The 15,224-nt window shown below is 37.2% G+C and overlaps 1 protein-coding gene and 1 long non-coding RNA gene across 2 annotated transcripts in view; both read right to left on the bottom strand.

The window, feature by feature from the left end:
* The window catches only part of LOC109851465 (trafficking protein particle complex subunit 3-like), a 28,620-nt gene that overhangs the window by 5,429 nt on the left and 7,967 nt on the right, over positions 1-15,224 (bottom strand). The window lies entirely within an intron of this gene.
* On the bottom strand, positions 3,963-7,813 carry LOC109851467. Its single transcript, XR_002249835.1, has 2 exons — positions 6,363-7,813; positions 3,963-4,493 (listed from the first exon to the last, which is right to left on the bottom strand). It is a non-coding gene; the product is annotated as an uncharacterized LOC109851467 (long non-coding RNA).

Raw genomic sequence — 15,224 nt, 5'->3', positions numbered from 1 at the left:
TATTCCTTGATATACTAATTTTGCAGGTGATCTTTTTTCCAGTCTATGTCTGCCAAGGAGCTAGGAGAAAGAATGCAGAAGGCACTGAATGATCATAATAATAAGTCAATAAAGAGGCTCAATAAGGAATGGACAAAAAAGGAAGAAAGCTAAAGCCAATTATTTTCAAAACATTTCTTCCACATATGAAAAGGAAATTCCTACAATAATTCATTAAAATATGAGCTCAATGAGATTCAAGCCCACTAGTCTAAGACCTATAGCTCAGCATTTTCGACCCCATGGTCAAACAATTCTATCCACTAGTCCTGCTTCTTTCCTTAAAGCTATCATAGAAAAATGGTATGATAGCGGATTGAAAAGTAAAAAATCCAGAAGATTACGAACTTCTAAAAGACATCTTCAAAGCTGTACAAAAAGGCGAAAATAGAACTATAAATTTTTACCTGACACGGCTAAATGAAAAATTAAAAGAAAAAATGCGACAATTGCAGCAAAAAACAGAGGATATCATGAAGCTAGAAAGAGTAGAAAATATAGCAAAATATTCCTCTACAATAAAATATCTAGCCTTGACAAGAAAAATGAGTAACATGTTTGCGGGCTACTCTCCTGAACAAATACAATTAAAAAGTTTCCTCGAAACTTTTGATCTATCAGATTTAGTGAGTTTAAGGAGTGAAGACTTCCTTGAACTAATGAAGTTTTTAAAATTGATACAAAAAACTCAGTTTTAGAATCAAAATCTCAATTCCAAAAACTCGTAGAATTGTATAATCAACAACTAGTTGATGAACAATTCTTGCTAAAGTTTTTCAAAGAAATTCAAGAAGCAGGAATTGAGGGTCTTCTCAGCAAACATGAATTAATACTAAATGAAAATAATAGACCTCAACTTCTGGCTTGTTTTTCATGAAATTCATAAGTACAAGTGCAAATTGAAAAAAAGATTGGTTCACGAGATATATCTCAGTACCAACAATCCTTAAGATTTTCAAAGCATCATACCCCCAATGTTTTAAAACTGTCATGCAGTGCGGTACAAAATACTAAAACGTATTCATGTTCTGTATTTGGTCTTTCTGGAAAGAAAGACAGTATATAAAAATGTACCCCTTAGGAAACTCCACAAAGTCATTGAAGATCTGCAACACTTAAAGATCAAATTCAATAAGGATTTTGTAGAAAAAAATAAATGTCGAAACGCTGCGATAGAATTCTTTAACACTATATGGGAATTATCCAGATCAGTGATGTCCATTAAATTTGAAAATTGAATAATTCTATTTGATTAGAAAGCAGTTTCTTTAGCTCCTAAATCCAACCACACAGAAATAGTGAAGAGTTTTATTGATTCACTTCATTTGGCACAAATGGGGAAAGAATTAAGAAATTCTTTCTATCTAAACCACGATCTCAAACCTCCTCAATCAATAGCGACATCAACTTCATATATTATGGAATATGAAGATTCAATAACCCTAATGAATTAGCTGAAGATAGACACAATAAAGCTAGGTGGACCTACTGACAAAACCACAGGATAAAAACGTTCTCACCAACCGCACTCACAGTCATAAAAAGAAAGAATATATATTTTTTTAAAAAAGTATTTTGTCCGCACTCACCGAAGTGACACCAATGGAATCTGCTTTTTGATAAAGCATTTGCTTCTGAAGAATTATTGAAGACAAATGAACGTGACGATAGGGCCCAATGTGTATTCAGTGAACCTTTGTGCTTTCAATTTTTCTTTAGAAGAAATGATGGAAGACAATTGCTTCCTCAATAAAAAGAAAACTCTCTGGCTTTAGAGAGGCATCAAAGTTTAGTCTAAGCTTTCTCTTTCTATTTTGAGTGTTTCTTAGTGAGTTTCAGTGTTAATTTTGAGTATTTTTCTACTATTTTTCCTTAGCCCCGATTGACTACCTTGGGAAAATCTTGTGACCAATTACAAAGAGAAATTTTAGACTAAACTTTGATGCCTCTCTAAAGTCAATGAGTCTTCTTTTTATAGACGAAGCAATTGTCTTCCATCATTTCTTCTAAAGAAAAATTAAAAGTACAAAGGTTCATTGGATACACATTGGCCCCCATCATCACATCTTCAATAATTCTTCAAAAGCAACTGCTTTATTAAAAAGCAAATTCCATTGGTCACTTCCGTGAGCGTGGACAAAATACTTTTTCCAAAAAGTAGATTCTTTCTTTTTATGGATGTGAGTGCGGTTGGTGAGAACACTTTTATCCTATGGTCCTATCAGTAGGTCCACCTTGTTTTCCTATGTCTATCTTCAGTTGATTCATCAAGATCGTTAAATCTTCCTATCCATCTTCATGTCCTTCATGCTCTATAAGATCTAAAGTCGATGCCATGTTCATTAAGGAGGTTCTAGATAGAAATGATTTTTTTCAAATGAAGTGAATCAATAAAACCCTTCATTATTTCTGTCAGGTTAGATTTAAGAGCTAAAGAAGCTGCTAGTCATTCAAATAGAATTGTCCATATTCAAATTTAATGGACGAGACTGAGCTAGATAATTCCTATATAGTATCAAAAAATTCTACTGCAACATTTCGACATTCATTTTCTTCTACAAAGACCCTATTGAATTTGAATTTTAAGTGTTGCGGATTTTCAATGAATTTGTGAAGTTTCAAAAGATGTACTGAGGGTACATTTTTATCTACTTTCTTCCCATATAGACCAAATACAGAACATAAATATGTTTAGCTTTGTGTAACAGGTATTTGATGTCCAGTAAAACTATTTAAAATTTCTTTTCTATCCAAAGGAACATAAACTTTTTTCTAAAATAAAAACTTGTTGTACAATACTAACTTCAGCTCCAGTATCCAGTAAAGCATGAATTATAAATTCAGCAATGTCTGTTAGTTAAAATGTTAATGGGGTGTATATATGTATATATGTATGTGTATATATATATGAGATTGAGCTCTTATTAGATCTATTATATTAACCATTGTTGAATGATTGAGATGCGAAATTTTATTATCATATTCCCTGTATGTTAATTAATTTTTGGTTTATCTTGTTCATTTAATTTTTCAATAAATCTAATAGACATTCCTTCAATAGGATCATCGTGTCTAAAACTTAGCCTATGTATATCATGTAATATACCAGGATTCGATTTTATATCTACCAAATTGATCTTTTCGTTTATTTATTACGACGTTTGTCCTTGTCAATCTTGGGTCTGAAGAGATGGAGGTTTCATCATGATAGGCAAATCCGCAAGTGCACGGACTCGTTGTAGCTATCAAGCTCGATCCCACAGGGACTAGGAGTTAATTACCAAATTTCACGTTATTCGACTAGCTAAACCGACAAGTAAAATAGAAGAGATTAAATTTGCGAGATTAAATAAAAGAAATAAAATAAACAACTAATCAGGTGGAATCCAATATAATGAAGGGCTAGGATTGGGTTTTCACCATAACTTTGATGCTTAATGATGAATTATTTTAATTCTCGGTGTTGGTTTAAACTAGAAATGGTGAATTAGCCTAAATTAATCTAAAGCATCTTTCAATATCTAAAGATCGTGCATAATTAATCTCATTAACCTACTTTCGTAGAATCAATATTAAATTAAACTCATTAAACTTTATGCTAATCCAAATCAAATCCCCAAGGAATCTAGCCTACTTTTATGGTTCGAAATCCCTGCTTAATTTCTAGAGGTCCGGTATTAATCTTCACCTTTCAGTCCTTCAATTAATTACCTATGATTGCTAACCCGGTGATCAAGCAAATCAACAAAATTAATTCACAAGAAATTAAGTTTAAAGATTTAAACTTTCACCAAGAACCTATATTTCATCATCAATTACCAAAAAGTTAGGTTCTTTCCCAATCCTAAACAAAGAATCCACTCACTCATGATTAGGATAAGAGAATACATCAAATAAATATGCAAATCAATCATAAGAAGAAATTAATTAAAGCGAGGAAAGAAATAACCCGTCTTTCAATTGAAATCTTCAAAATATAGCTTTGCAATCCAATCTTGTACAAGAAATTTGTGTCTTCCTTTAATACTTGAACTCTAAAATAGATGCTAATTGACGGCTAAGAGAACAAGAACAAAAGATCCTAAACCCTAAGCTAAAATACATATTTATAGGTCGCAAAAAATCTGGAAAAAGATAAGACCCAAACCACGGGTGTGGTGGAATCTGTCTCGCACATTTCATGCTTGTTCGTACAGTCTTTGATATTTTAGCTGTAACTTTTTCGTCCGACTCGGAATGGAGTGATTCAAGTTGCGTTGAAAAGTTGTTGAAGAGATCTACAACTTTTATCTTTTGAGCTTTTTCGGATTCGAACTGCATCATGGTCGAAATTCCAGTTCTTCATACTCGTGTATCCATTTCCTTCTCAAGCCATGCATTCCAAATCTCGTTGTTGCTTCAAACTCTTGTTCAACTTCCAACGATCATCGAATCTTTCAATCTTGAGCCAATACCTGCATATAAGAACACAAACCACAGCAATATCATTGATCTAAACACGAAATATGCATCAAACACCCCATAATTCATGCTTAAAACACACTAAGATAATGCATATTTTACGTGTTTATCAACTCCCTCAAGCTTAGACTTTTTCTTGTCCTCAAGCAAATAAACAATAAAAAATAAGAGTGAAAGCCAAATAGAGTAGGGATCACCCTCTCATCAATCCTTTAACCAATATCAAACATATCACAATACAGACACGTTTCATCGGGACTTAACAAAATAATTTTAAAACTCTCACAAAATCACATTTCAAACTTACTTACGATCACAAGCGTCACAAATCAAGGATAGCCATATCCAATTCTCAAGTCAAAGTAGGAAAAAGTAATCCATGTAACTAGCTTCAATCCAGAAGCACTAAAATTGAGACCTTCAGATAGTTAAATTGGTAGACCTCACTTTAGAGTATGTGGACTCTTAATATCTTATGTGTTTAAGGATAGGATTATGTCGCTCAAAATTCTTCCGAATGGATGTATTCAATCCATAAGCTTGCAATGTGTTTAAGGATAGGATTATGTCGCTCAAAATTCTTCCGAATGGATGTATTCAATCCATAAGCTTGCATTTCATCTCAATTCTATGTCGCTCAAAATTCTTCCGAATGGATGTATTCAATCCATAAGCTTGCATTTCATCTCAATTCTCCACTACTTCAAAAACTAATGCATGCAAAAAATCATGAGGTCTTTTATTTGGTTGTAACGGGGCTAGGGTTAAAAGGATAGGATAGATATTTGGGATTGTAGCTGAAAGCCTATCACTAGTGGAGCGATAATTATAAAGGATTAGATCTCAAAGTAAGGTCAATGACATCCACACAAACTCCATCATCTATCAAAGAATTTCTTCTAACTACTCCCTTTAGTACGCCACAATGAATTCTTTCGACACCCGCAATTACATACACCATAAAGAGGACACTTTATTCATCTTTTTTTTTTTTTTTTTGAATTAAATGAAAAGGAGAAAACCTAACACCTCCTTTCACACCCCAAGCTTACACCACATTACTCATTTAACTCATTATATCAGAAATTGTGCTTCACTAGCTTAGGCATAGGTAAGGAATACAGTCGGGTTTAAAGGTTACATATGTGGGTTAAATCAATAAAAATTAGACTCATAGGCTCAAAGGGAACAATAGTACATGGTAGACAGTTTGGCTAATGTGGACTATGAACAAAAATGTGCCTCAATCACCTTTTATGTATACAAAAGTTATATGTGGCCTCGAAGAGATTCAATGTAAGTTCTAGTATCCTACATTATTGGAGAATATCACACAAGAAAAGAAAATCATCATTGGATATGTAATGCATCCAATTTCAGGCTCAAGATCTCACCGGTTTTATTTTTCTACCAAATTTAATTTCCTTCTTATCTCAATAGAGTAATGGTCATGATGCTAGCCACATAAATGCTAAACCCTATAAGACGAGAACATTCAAGTCTGGTTCTCCCATATTGTTAACTTGTAATCAAAAATCTTTGATAATCAGTTGAAAGGTGGTTTTAAAAAGCTGTCTAGTCCCGACTAAAAAGCATCTATCTAGTTCAATGATTTATAAAGGTTAAGGATTCATGTCATCATCAGGAGATCACTTCCTTATTTCTTTTTTTAGGTTTTTTTTAAGAGAGGAAACAAAGCAAAGAAAAACAAAAATTAAAGCAAAGAAAAATGAAAATAAAATAAAAACAGGCAATCATGGTCAATCAATCAATACAGAAACAACCCACACCCCTAAGCATAAGATCTACATTGTCCCCAATATAGTAAGATGTAATTGAGTGCACGGGTGCAGGGAACATACCAAGTCACTGGTCAGAAGGAGGTGGAGCGGAGACATCCTGACGGAGTTGCCACTCATGAATAGACTGCATCATGCGGTGCATAGAGTCCAAGAGTTGTCCTTGACGTTGTTGCTCTTGCTCGATGGCACCTACACGGTTAGTAAGGGAGACAAGAGAAATATTGATAGCTGATAACTTCGTTGACCAATCAGAGTGGTGGAAAGAGCTAACTCCCCTATCAGGTTAACATTGGATAGGGATCAGGGTACTGTGTCAGCATCCTCAGCTGGCATAACCTCGTGACCATCACAATTCATAAAATCAGATGTGAAGTAGCACCAATTTGCGTGAACATGGATGGTCATGCGATCAGGATCAGAGTGGAAAAAGATAATTGTCCTGAAAACATAACAATAACCTATTGCCCTTATAGCTAATCAATTTCATATGAAGACAAACATCTAGGTTAATAGACGCACTAGGGCTTAAAGGATAAAGTCCCTCTACGAGCTCCCCTAAACCTATCTCGTAAGCTAAGGTGGTAATCAAACCACCAAACATAATTTTTCCGCTCGTTGCTCTCGCTGCACGACACATATGATGAATCATAAAAGCTCCTGTGTCAACCTTGTGTCCCTCGATCATGGCACATAAGAGGTAGAGTTCTCTCTAACACATGATCCATCACTCTCGCCTCGACCAAAAATTATGAAAGCCATGAACCACTGTAAATATCTAAAGCATGGGTTATAAACAACAAAGGCCCTTGACATTAAGGGATCATAAGTTCTTTGAGTGGTAGAGCGTGCGATGGAAGTCCAAAAGGGGGTCAAGTTAAAATGTTTAGGGACAATTCTAGCCCCACCATCCGGATAACCAAATATCTCATTTAATTGTCCTAATGTAAGTGTGTGGGACTGGTTAAATAGCCGGAAAGTGATTTTCCCTTCTTTTACTCCCTCACCATTAAACAAAACAGCATCAAGAGAACTCAAAAACTCGAGAGTAATATGTTCGTACGTGGGATGTTTAGCTTCTACAAAATTTATCCAACCAACCTGTTTTAGGAGATATGAAACATCTTCCCACAGTCCTAACTCACGCAAACATATCTCATCCAAATAGCGGGTACTCAGAATTCCCCGCTTAACCAGTGCATTATACCTAGATTATTGTTGTGCATCGACAAATTCTATACCATGAGGATTTTGGGGAGGGGAAGGGTTACCTCTTTGTCATCGCGATTTAGAAGTTGAGGCTCTCTGGCTAGTCCGTCCGCATTTAGGTCTCATATAGTCTACCGAACGGGAGTTGATAGCAGGTCGAACGGCAATTGATGGCGGCGACTGGTCGTTGTGCGGCGCGAGATGGTGGTGTTCGTCGTTGCTGGGTTGAATTAGTTGAGGGGGGTGGTCGGCTGTTAATGGTGAGGGATGGGGGGTGAAGAGATGGCGGTGGTATGTTGCGGCGGTCTTGATGTGTATGGATGGGAGCGAATGAGGAGATGGTTAGCTATTGATGGTGAGGGATGGGGGCGGTGAGGCGCGCGAGATAGTGGTGAAGAGAGGAGGAGGCGCGGGGCGTGGAGGTATCGAGGTGTTGCATGGCTCGGCTATGGTGGTGAAGGATAGAGAAACGAGCGTATGCTTGGTCTGGAGGGTGTGGAGTATGGATTGAGGGCCTCGATGACGAGTGCCGGCGCTGGTTTGAGAAGAGACGGCGGCATCTGTGAGGGCGCTTGGGTGCGCAATGGAGATGGGTGTGGTGATGATAACGAAGGGCGGCGACTGATGAGTTAGGTTAAAGAAGATGAAAGGAAAAGAAAAGGATCCGAGTGTTTTATTTCTTCTCTCCTTTTTTTGAACCGTGGGTGTGGCATACATCACACCTGAGTGTGGTAGGATTTGGATTTGTTGAGCTTTTGGTGTCTAGAATGCCAAGGGTGTGGCAGACACCACCCCTGGGTGTGATAGAATCTACCTTTCTCTGCATTTAGCGAGCTATGGGTGTGGCAGATACCACCTCTGGGTGCTCTGGGTGTGGTAGGGTCTGCTACTGTCTTCTTTTTGGTGTCCAGCCAATCAGGGGTGTGGCAGATACCACCCCTGGGTGTGGTAGAATCTGTCATCTCATTTTTTAACTCCTTTTTCTGCAGGTAGGTGTGGTATATTCGATGACCGTCATTCAATTTGTTATGCCATGTCTTCCCTTCTTCGCAACTGCATGATTGAAAGTATTATAAGTTAAATTTGTGCTAATCCAATTGCCTATAAAAATAATAAACGAAATTAAAGTGGAAAAAATAAGGTAAAATAAAAGAACGAGAAATGAGGAAAACTTGGGTTGCCTCCTAAGAAGCGCTCGTTTATGGTCATGAGCTCGACCCTTTTTTACGCTCAATTCTTTGACAAAGGGGGGTCGAAAAGGGTATAAGTGACCACTTTCTCGTTTTGTTCCCCAACAATGTAGTGTTTCAATCGTTGCACATTCACCTTGAAAGATCCCGTTGTTTCACTCCAAACTTCAACAACTCCACTAGGAAAGACCTCATGGACTTGAAAAGATCCGGACCACCTAGACTTGAGCTTTCCCGAAAAAAGCTTCAAACGAGAGTTGAAACGTAGCACCATATCTCCTTGATTAAACTCTTTTCAAAGGATATTCTTATCGTGTCATCGTTTAGTCCTTTCTTTATAAATGCGAGCATTCTCATAGGAATCTAATCGTAGCTCATCTAACTCATGAAGTTGAAGCTTTTTTTTCTCACTTGCGGTCTTCATATCAAAATTTAGTAGCTTAATAGCCTAATACGCATTGTTCTCTAACTCAACTGGAAGATGACACGATTTGTCATATACCAACTGGAACGGTGTTATGCCTATGGGTGTTTTGTAGGCAATTCGATAGGCGAGTTTCATAGACTAATCCTTTCTTGAACGATTAACTGTTTTCTCCAAAATACTCTTAATTTCACGATTCAAAACCTCCACTTGACCACTAGCTTGAGGATGGTATGGCATGGCAACCTTATGAGTGACTCCATATTGTCTTGAGAGCTTCGAATTTTCTTTCTATGAAATGTGAACCACCATCACTGATTACCTTCCGTGGCACCCTAAATCTTGAAAAAATAAAGTTCTTGAATAGTTTCTCAACCACTTTAGCATCATTGGTGGGGGATGCTATTGCTTCTACCCACTTGGAGACGTAGTCCACTGCCACTAAGATGAACTTGTTATTACACGATGACGGAAACGATCCCATGAAATTTATGCCCCACACATCAAAGACTTTAATTTCTAAGATGGAGTGTAAAGGCATCTCATGTCGCTTCGAAATGTTCTCGGTCCTCTGACAACTGTCACAAGATGTCACAAACTGATTTGTATCTCGGAAAAGACTCAGCCAATAGAAACCTGATTATAGAACTTTTACAGCTGTCTTTGAAGTGCTTGCATGTCCCCCGTAAGAAGATGAATGGAAATGATGAAGAATACCTGTAACCTCATCTTCAGGAACACACCTTCTAAACATCCCATCAACACACCGTTCGTATAGAAACGGTTCATCCCAAAAATAATACTTCAAGTCAGCAAAGAACTTCTTTTTCTGTTAATAACTCAGATCCGGAGGCAAAATCCACACACTAGGTAGTTGACAAAGTCCGCATATCATGGTGCATCCAATCTTTCAATGACTAATTGATCATCTGGGAAGGAGTCATCGATCGGTAGTTCATCCTCCTCTCTATCATGTGATTCTTGTCTCATCCTTGACAAATGGTCTGCCACTAAATTTTTTATCCCTTTCTTATCCTTTATCTCTAGGTCAAACTCTTGTAAAAGTAGTATCCATCGAATCAACCCAGGTTTGGCATCTTGCTTACTCAAAAGATATTTGATGGCGGAGTGGTCGATATAAACGATGACTTTGGACCCCACTAAGTAAGTCTAAAACTTGTCAAAGGCGAAGACAATTGCTAATAGCTCATTTTCAGTCGTAGCATAATTAACTTAGGCTTCATCAAGAGTGCGACTAGCATAATAAATTGCATGAACTATCTTGTTCTTCCTTTGGCCTAACACAGCTTCATCAAGAGTGCGACTAGCATAATAAATTGCATGAACTATCTTGTTCTTCCTTTGGCCTAACACAGCACCAACCGCATAATCACTTACATCAGTCATGACTTCAAATGGGAGATTCTAGTCCGGCGGTTGCATAATAGGAGTTGTTATCAATGCTTCCTTCGACCTACGACAAACATCAAGACATTCACCAGTGAAATCAAGGGGAGCATCTTTAAGAAGGTTAGTTAAAGGTTTTGTAATTTTTAAGAAGACTTTGATGAAGCGCTGATAGAAATCGGCATGTCCTAAGAAACTTCTTACTCCCCTAACCGACGTTGGTGGATGTAATTTTTCAATGATTTTCACTTTTGCTCGATCAACCTCAATTCCGCGCTCGGACACCTTGTGTCCTAGAACTATTACATCCCTTATCATAAAGTAGTATTTCTCCCAGTTTAGAACTAAATTAACTTTTTCGCAATGCTGCAAAACTCGAGACAAGTTAGCTAAACAATCATCAAAAGTAGTCTCATATGCGAAGAAGTCATCCATAGACATGTACATAATGTCTTCTATAAAATCAGAGAAAATAGCCATCATACATCGTTGAAAAGTGGCAAGGTCATTACAAAGACCTAAAGGCATGCGCCTATAAACAAATGTCCCATAGGGACATGTAAAGTGGTCTTTTCCTGGTCACTAGGATAAATAAGGATTTGGAAAAATCCTGAATAGCCATCTAAATAACAAAAATATAATGTCTGGCCAACCTTTCCAACATCTGATCTATAAAGAAAAGTGAAAAATGATCTTTTCGGGTTGCCTTGTTCAACTTTCTATAATCAATAAACATCCTCCAACCCGTAACCGTCCTAGTAGGGATAAGTTCGTTATTCGCATTCTTGACTACGGTCACACCCCTTTTTTAGACATCACATGGACCGGGCTAACCCATTCGATCACTATCAAAAATAGAATAGATTACTCCAGCGTCTAGTAGCTTAAGCACGTCTTTTTTAATCACTTTCTTCATGTTAGGATTTAGTCTACGTTGGTGCTCTATAGAGGGTTTATGATCATCTTCCAAGAGAATTCTATGCATGCAAATTGATGGGTTGATTCATTTAATGTCGTCCATGGTGTATCCTATAACCTTTTGATGCATCCTAAGTGTTCTAAGCAACTTATCAGTTTTATTTTCATTCAGACATGCATTCACAATTACAGGATAAGTAAAGTTAGGACCAAGAAATTCATACCTTAAAGAGGAAAGGATGAGTTTTAATTCTATCTTTGATGCTTTATTCTCTTCACAAGTAGAATTTTTTGGCTCTAGCATCAATCTTTCAAGCTTTGCATTTTGAAGTGGAGCAGTTGATGTTGATTCTAAGGATTGAGCATACGCAGCTAGCTCGAGGTCTTCATCATTTATTAAACCGTCACTTACCAAACATTTCTCAAGTGGATCAACTGAGTAATGGTTTGCAAGTTGCTCATGTGTACACTTATCAATGACGTCGACCATATAACAAACTTTATCAGTTAAAGGGAGTTTCATAGCGTTGCTTAAATCAAATTCTACCATCTTTCCTCTAATATTTAGGGAGCCTTCCATTTTTAACATCGATTATAGCACCTGCAGTAGCAAGGAAGGGTCTTCCTAATATAATTGGAGTTAGAATCTTTTTCTATTTTCAAAATAACGAAATCAACCGGGATAAAGAACTTACCGACCTGGATAGTACATCTTCAAGTATACCTATCGGATATTTTATCGATCGATCCGCCAATTAGAGTGATATCGTGGTTGGCTTCAAATCACATATGTCAAGCTTCTTACAAATAGACATTGGCATCAAACTTATGCTTGCACCTAAATCACACAAAGCACGGTTAATAGAGACATTACCAATAAATCAAACTTATGCTTGCACCTAAATCACACAAAGCACGGTTAATAGAGACATTACCAATAACACAAGGAATAGAAAATGACACAAAGCACGGTTAATAGAGACATTACCAATAACACAAGGAATAGAAAATAAACCTGGATCCTTAAGTTTAGGAGGCAACTTATTTTGAATGATAGCACTACACTCCTCTGTAAGACCACAATCTCATATTCTTCCAACTTCCTTTTATTAGACAGGATCTCTTTCAAGAACTTAGCATAAGAAGGTATTTGAGAAATAGCCTCAGTGAACGGGATATTGATGTGTAACTTTTTCAAAATTTCTAAAAATTTTCTAAACTGTTTTTCTAACTTAATCTTAGCAAACCTTTAGGGAAAGGGTAGAGGACGCTTGTAGAGAGCAGAAGATACATATTTCTCAACTTTTTCTTCTTTGTGCGTTTGGGTCTCAGTATCCACATCTATCACCTTTTCACTTCTTTCTTCATGACGACCATCTACCCCAACATTTTTCTTCATCTTAGGTTCCTCATATTGTTTTCCACTCTTAAGGGTTATAGCATTCACATGACCCCTGGGATTCGTCTCGTGTTGTCCAGGTAGCATGCCCGAAGGCCTAGAGGAAGAACTAGCATTTTGTGTCAATTGGGTGATTTGTGTCTCCAACATCTTATTATGTGTAGCTAAAGAATCCATCTTAGAGGTCAATTGCTTTACTACATCATTCGTGGTTTGTTGTTGCTTAAACTCTTCATTCAATCTCGATTGAGTCGTCACAAACGTTTCCATCATATTTTCCAAATTAGACCTTTGAGAAGGAAGATTGGATTGAGGAGCACGAAAACTAGGAGGAGCAAAATTAGATGCGGGCATGGGGTTTTCAGGTGGGTTTCTATAAGATAAATTAGGATAATTCCTCCACCTAAGATTATAAGTATTGGAGAATGAATCTCTCTTCTGATTAAAGTTATTAACATAGTTAACATGTTCATTATCAGAAGTATCAAAGGATGGGGGGTTTCCTAATTGACAATCAAGTGCAGAATGACCCACATAACCACATATCTCACATGCAATTAAAATAGACGCTACATAATTAATACTCAAGCTTTCAACTTTTTTAAACAAAGCATCAACTTTAGAGGATATATGATCTAAAGCATCTATTTCATACTTTTCTCTTTTTGATGTCTAAGCACGCTCGTTCGCCCATTGATAGTGATTCTGAATCATGTCTTCAATGAGAGTGTATGCCTCATCTATTATTTTGTTCATCAAAGCTCCTCCTGTAGCAGCATCAACAGTCATTCGAGTGTTGTAAGTGAGCCCGTTGTAGAATGTGTGAACAATTAACCACTTCTCCAGTCCATGGTGAGGGCACATCCTCAATAATTCCTTGTAGCGCTCCCAAGCTTCATAGAGTAGCTCTCCTTCCTTCTGTACAAAGCTTGTAATCTGGTTCCTCATCTGTGTTGTTTTACTTGGGGAAAAATACTTTGTAAGAAACACCCTAGATAACTAATCCCAAGTGGTAATGGATCCAGCTGGCAATGAATGCAACCAAGCCCTAACCTTGTCCTTTAAAGAGAATGGAAATAGTCTGAGTCGAATAGCATCATTGGTCACTCCATTAAGCTTCAAAGTGTCGCAATACTCTAAGAAAATCGATAGGTGGAGATTCGGGTCTTCAGTTGCACCTCCTCCAAACTGATTCTGCTGAACTATTGAGAAGCAGTGATGGTTTCAGCTCAAAGTTATTAGCTTCAACGGTGGGCCTTGTAATACTCGAGTGCGTGCCTTGAACATTTGGGACAGCGAAATCCTTAAGAAGTTGATTCTGATCACCCATCGTAGCTTGTTCTGTGTTTCTTTGCTCCCTTATATACCTTCTTATGTTTGCAAGAGCCACCGATAGTTCAGCGTTGTTTTTGTTGTGTACTTCCGTTTGATGCCCTTGCATAAAAGAAAGTGAGTAGCAAAGAGAATATAAAAAAATCTAATCTAGCTTAATAACGTAAGCACTCAATATTAACACCGTAGTCCCCGGCAACGGCGCCAAAAATTTGATAAACAAATCCGCAACTGCACGGACTCGTTGTAGCTATCAAGGTCGATCCCACAGGGACTAAGGGTTAATTACCAAATTTCATATTATTCGACTAGCTAAACCGACGAGTAAAATAGAAGAGATTAAATTTGCGAGATTAAATTTGCGAGATTAAATAAAAGAAATAAAATAAACTAATCAGGTGAAATTCAATATAATGAAGGGCCATGATTGGGTTTTTACCACAACTTCGATGCTTAATAATGAATTATTTCAATTCTCAATATTGGTTTAAACTAGAAATGATGGATTAGCCTAAATTAATCTAAAGCCTCTTTCAATGTCTAAAGATCGTGCCTAATTAATCTCAATTAACCTACTTTCGTCTGGTTCCTCATCTGTGTTGTTTTACTTGGGGAAAAATACTTTGTAAGAAACACCCTAGATAACTAATCCCAAGTGGTAATGGATCCAGCTGGCAATGAATGCAACCAAGCCCTAACCTTGTCCTTTAAAGAGAATGGAAATAGTCTGAGTCGAATAGCATCATTGGTCACTCCATTAAGCTTCAAAGTGTCGCAATACTCTAAGAAAATCGATAGGTGGAGATTCGGGTCTTCAGTTGCACCTCCTCCAAACTGATTCTGCTGAACTATTGAGAAGCAGTGATGGTTTCAGCTCAAAGTTATTAGCTTCAACGGTGGGCCTTGTAATACTCGAGTGCGTGCCTTGAACATTTGGGACAGCGAAATCCTTAAGAAGTTGATTCTGATCACCCATCGTAGCTTGTTCTGTGTTTCTTTGCTCCCTTATATACCTTCTTATGTTTGCAAGAGCCACCGATAGTTCA

The sequence above is a fragment of the Asparagus officinalis genome, chromosome 8 (genome assembly GCF_001876935.1).
Source record: "Asparagus officinalis chromosome 8, Aspof.V1, whole genome shotgun sequence".
NCBI lineage: Eukaryota > Viridiplantae > Streptophyta > Magnoliopsida > Asparagales > Asparagaceae > Asparagus > Asparagus officinalis.
The sequence above is the reverse complement of the archived record's forward strand: the minus strand, read 5'-3'. Positions and strand labels throughout refer to the sequence as shown.